This window comes from Hipposideros armiger, unplaced genomic scaffold, assembly GCF_001890085.2.
Source record: "Hipposideros armiger isolate ML-2016 unplaced genomic scaffold, ASM189008v1 scaffold_107, whole genome shotgun sequence".
Classification (NCBI taxonomy): Eukaryota; Metazoa; Chordata; class Mammalia; order Chiroptera; family Hipposideridae; genus Hipposideros; species Hipposideros armiger.
The window spans coordinates 4,256,891-4,262,572 of NW_017731457.1; the positions used below are offsets into that span (position 1 = coordinate 4,256,891).

Here is a 5,682-nt window from a genome sequence, read left to right on the forward strand (position 1 = left end):
GGCAGTCGTGGAGGTAGCTGTAAGGCAACAGTGAAAATTAAATCACCAGGACCAGGCGGGGAAGAATGACTTACATTCTCAGTAGTATAGAAGGTACCATGTGGAACTACTGGATTTGATGCATCTGAGGAGATTGTGGAGACAGTGGATTCCACAGTAAAGGATGTGGGTGTTTCTTAATAATCACCTGTAGTGGAAGGTCCTTCAGATTTTGTAAAGGAGGCTTCAATTGCCTCTGAGAGTCATGTCTGTTTCTTCCGAGGCCACACTGAAGATAGAGAGCTCACTGGGCCTTGATGGAAAAGTAGGACTTGCATTGTCTATGCTGTAGGAAGAGTAGGTAGAAAATGTTGATGTGTACACTTCTGAGCTTGTTGTGTAGAAAGTGGGTCCTTAAGGAAAAGATGTTATTTAGTCCACCAGAAGTGGTAAAAAAAATTCACCTGGGTTGGATGTGGAATCGGAAATTCTATCCTCTTTGGTAATGGTGCTATCTGAGGTAGTTGTACGTTTTGACGAATCAGGGATGCCTATAAAGACAGTAGATCGGTCCATGGGGATTTTGGTTCACCATGCTGAGACAACACAGGTGGTAAATACATGGCCAGGGCTTGAAGAGGATGCAGCACTTCCATCATTTGTGGTAGACAAGATTCCAGAGGAAAGGTTTGATTTGGGCAAATCAGGCAAGGTTGTGAAGACAGAGGGTAATCCAGTATGAGTTGTAGCACTGTGTCCAATGGCCGGGGAATTGGTAGAAAATATGTTGGAACTTGAGCGAGTAGAACTTGTGTTGTAGGAAGAGACTGTATTTCAATGACTCTGAGATGGTTGTGGAGACTGTGGATTCCACAGTAGTAAATGTGACTGAGGGTCCTTCGCCACCAGAAGACGTAAAGGAGTCACTGGAACTTGATGTAGACACATTCTCAGTAAGGGTGGTTGAAGATGACTCTGTGGGTTGAGAAGAATCAGAGATGATGCTGTGGTCAGTGAATTTGTCATTGAGTTTAGTGATAGATGGAAGATAGACGGTCAGCCCATGATACCGAAACAGGGCTTTACTTTTCAGGGATATAGGAAGTGTCAGGGGAACCTGTAGATTTGGATAGTTTACCAGTGGTGATCTAGACCTTGGTCTCTTCTGTAGAATATTATAGTTTGTCTAGAGGGCGAGGTGTTACTAGAGAATTGGCAGGAAGGGGGGGGGGAAGGAGCATTGTGATTGACAACTTGAATTGCTAGTCATATGGCTAAGAATTTTGACAAATCTGTATCATTGTGTAGAAATACATATTTCTGCCCAATATTGCCTGCACATTTCTCCCTGAGCACACTGGGACATGTTCATTTATTTAGGCGCTCTGGTATAAATTCAAGCAGATAGTTGCACTCATACTAATGTCCCATTAGCATTCCTTTTGCTCCTTGCACTCTGTGATTTGCAGACTACACACTCACCTTCCATCATCTGGCTGATACTTAGTCTGACAAGTCTCTCTTCTCTGCTCTTCTTTACATCTGAGATTCCTCTCTATCCTAGCAGTTCCCATCTAGTCAGGAGGAGTAGGAGAGCTAAGGTCCAATTCCATGCATAATTCACCCTCTGTCCTTTTTTGTCTCCAGATATATTTATTCAAGGGCTAGCCACTCTTCCCGGCATACTCCCACCTCTACCTGGCCATCCTGTGGCCCTCACAGCCTGCCCAGGTGAGGTCCTCCTCCACCATGGGACAATGGGACACAGTTGTCAAACAGGGAGAGCACTGAGCCTGCACCCTGGGACTGGAGGACTTGTCTTCTCCGTGCCACTTAGAACATGTGACTGCACATGTAGAACCCTCTTTTCCTATTTAAGAAGGGACCATAGTTCCTGGCTTCTCTTCGCCCTGCCAGTGAGATGAGTAAGACCCGGTATGAAAAGAATCTTTCTGACAATAGTCCCATAAATCTAGGGTTATTAGATATTCTACAGGCTGGTGTATAGGGGACTTTCTTGAGAGGACAGGGCATGTGGCCTCTTGTCCCTCCTCTCAGCCCCCCACTCCTCCCCAAAGATGCCCTGAATCTTTCTCATCTCTCAGGAGGATGGACCTTGGCCACTGGCAGAGGGGACCATGGAGGCCACCATGGTAGCGGCACTCTCCACTGTCCTAGATGCCCCCATTTTCACAGGGTCCTGATAGAGAGAGTCACAGGGCAAGGCCAGGAGCTGGACCAGCCAAGGTAGGCAGAAAATGAAAAATTAGTGGAGACATGTCATCCACATCAACAGTTCTGGATCTCTGGCTTTGCAGACTACCGTCAAAACATTAGGGGAAGAACACCATCAAATGGTTGATTAATGCAGTTCAGTGGAAGGTGCCATAAAGGTTAAGGTCTTTGGGATTCTAAACTAATGAAAACAAATTGAAAGGATTGCTTGGTTGTTTGTAAGTCAGTAGATACATTTGTTTTGCCCAATCTTCTTGTCTCCGAGTTAGGTTTGGTCTAATTCAGCGTGGTGGAAGCAGAGGGGCTGAGCTGGGGAGGATGCCAAAGATAGCGATGGGGGCATCTTTGAGTCGTGATAATGAGAAGGATCAGGAAGAAAATGCATTTGGAGGCTCTGATCAACCCAAAGCAGAGGGTGGCAGAGAGTGAACCCAAGCCGGGCAGTAGGACCTGAGCTGCCTTCTCCTGCTTGAGCGAAGCGCCACTCTGCCCTCCTGGCCCCTGAGGGCACCTCCTCCGCTTGCCCCTTGGAATCCCCCTCTGTATCTCACCCAAAGGCAACCACAGTCTGCAGCCTCCCTACCTTCATGCACCCACAGGAAAGCCACTTCGCAGCTCTGCAGCCCACATGTCCAGGCTTTTATCCAACAAGTTATTTGTGACCTCCAGTCCTGAGGATCAAAGACAAATGAGTTCCTACCCCTTGATGGACTCCTGGTCCCCAATGCAATGTAGGGGTAGTTGAGGCCCACGTGAAGGGAGAGTGGGAGCCAACGGGGCTGAGGGTAGGGAGGGGACAGCCCTTCTGCCTTTCTTGTTGAGGGAAGCTTCAAAAAAACAGTAATATCTGAGTTTTTATTTTCTCTCCTTCTTCTTTAAAAAGGAGTTTCATGGATTTAAGCATTATAAATTTTATTGGACTTTTTAATTTATAAAAATAGACAGGTCAAACAACGAAGAGGCATTTAAAGGCAGTTTATGATCACGTCCCTAACTGAATCACAAAGAATGAATAGGGGTGAGGAGAGGTAGCACTTATTGGCCACCTATCAGATTCATGTACTTGCCCCATCACAACTGTTACTCAATGATTGTGGATGTTATTGCTTATGAAGCGCCTTCACCTCTCTCTGAAAACAGAGAGTGTTTGGGAGAGGCGGGAACATTCCCGCCCCATTCAGCCTGACCCTGAGCAGGTGCTCAATGAGCAGTCCTGAAGTAGATGATGAATGTGTACTGGAAATTCTGTCAGATGCTTTGTCTTAGTTATTTAATGCAATCCTGTGTGGTTGATATTAATATTTCTGTTTTACACATGAACTGAGGTTCTGAGGATTAAATACTTTCTTTTTTCCCTTTGTGCTCCTTTTAATGATTTTATTAGTACAGTCACAACTTGGACGTCTATAGTACATTGATAACGTACCTGAATATAAATATTTTAAATAAGTACATTACATAAGTGTGTCAAGTTTTAAAATGTCAACTCTGAGTGATCATGCATTTCCCATGCGTTTGCATCTGCATGTTGCACAGCTCGATCTGTGCTTATCCGCACTGGGTCTCGGTGTAGGCCTCAGCTGGCTCTGGGCAGAGCTGCAGTGCCTTTCTGCAGACCCAGGTTTTTAAGAGCAATGGTGTTGAACTTGGGCGCTCCATGGAGCATGGTGGCAACGCTGGGTTTTGCTGTGGTTCGGATAAAGATGCCATCACCTACCATTGTTTGTGTGGGCCACCGGATCGCCCAGGGGTTGGGCTAGCACAAAGGGCATTTCAATATCCCTGGCGTGAGGCCAGTAGGCAGTGTCAGTACCCATGGTTCATTCCTTGGGGAAAAGTCTAGAAATGAGGTTCACAGTCTTCCAACATGCTGTCGGTGATATAGCTGGCACCAAGATGGGACTCGTAGTAACTTTTTTCATCAAAGCTATTAATAGTCCAACCAACAACGTGAATGCCTTTAGCTGACCACTTCCTCAAGTAGGTCGGGGATACAAAATCCTTTTGCATGAGGAAAGCTGAAATTCCACACAGGTACCACAAGACATTATGCAGGCTCCAATCAAGCAAAATGTCCATTACCACGAACATGGTGTGTCTCCATAAAGTGTCATAGCGTGGTTTCCCATCTCCTGTATGGCTCAGGCTCCAAGGTCTGTGAGTTAATGCCGTCACTACATTCGGATCTGTCTGTCTCATCTTATAGATAACTTCTGGCAAGAAAGAGCAGACCATGCTATTATTATAAAGTTGAGGAAACTCCATATATATTTTCTTTAGCGTATCAGTAGCCTTATTTGCGTGGCCCTTGACGTCAAAGAAGATTGTGAGGTTATGGTTTAGGCACTCTGCCACAGCTTCCCTCAGGGTGGGGATCTTTTCATCAGGGAAATCATTCCTTAATCTGTGATTTGCGGCAGGATTAAGCTTCCTAATTTGTTCAAATGTCAAATCACAAAGTCGACTAGTGCCATCTGTCGTCCTATCTACCATGTTATCGTGCATTAAGACAAGCACCCGGTCCAAAGTAAACTCAACGTCCAGCTCCACGCCTGCTGCTCCATTCTTAGCTGCCTGCCGAATGGCCGCCAGTGTGTTTTCGGGGGCATCGTGGCTGCCGCCGTGGTGGGCAATGGCGGAGACGCGGTCCCGGGGCTTGAGCACCTCCAGGGCCCTGCGGGAGGGCAGAGGCTCAAAGCTGAAGAGGCGTAGCAGAAGGTAGAGGCTGCTGGTGAAGAGGCAGGCATTGAAGGGGCTGCGCGTCACCAGCAGTAGCAGCAGCAGCAAGAAGAAGGGGCCCAGGAGGCCCCCCTGTTCCTCCCACAGCCACATGCCGGCGCCCGCACCGGCATGGATGGGAGTCCCGGACCCACCGGTCTCCGGGACAGGAGAGCTAAATACTTTCTTAGTTCAGCCAGCTGGTAAGTTATAATAGAATCCAAGCACAACCTAAAGGTGGCTTTTATTTTTGGCACAAGGAAAGGCTTTGGAGAGTAGAGAAAGGAAGGAGTAGTTCTCAAGCTGAAGAAACAGTACGTGTAGAGGCCCAGAGTGTGCACTTGGGGTGCAGCTGGACACTGAGAGACGGGAAAGGGCAGAGGGAAGGCTGGCGAGGTAGAGCCAGCTCTGGACCTGACCGAGCAGCAGTTAAGAATGTCCAGCAAAAGGGCCGGCCAAGTGGCTCCGTTGGTTAAGAGCTCGCTCAAGAGTTTGAGCTCTGAGCAACAGCGGTTCGAGTCCAGCCCGAGCTGAGCAGCCGCTGAGTTGCCAACAGGTAGCAAGATGGCTCAGCTAAAAAAAAAAAAAATGTCCAGCAAAACACCATGATCTTAATGATGTCTTAGAAGCAGAGCCCTGGACTGAAAGCAGTGGGAGCAGAGGCAGGGAGATCGATGAGGCCATGGCAGCAACATAGTGGGCCACCTGGGTCCCCAACGAAGGCTGGAACACTCTGGATAGACTCTGGAC

General features: G+C 47.6%; 1 pseudogene; it reads right to left on the reverse strand.

Moving 5' to 3' along the window:
* Window positions 1–14: 14 nt before the first annotated feature.
* Window positions 15–5,068, reverse strand: LOC109384992 (glycerophosphodiester phosphodiesterase 1 pseudogene; annotated as a pseudogene).
* Window positions 5,069–5,682: the final 614 nt, after the last annotated feature.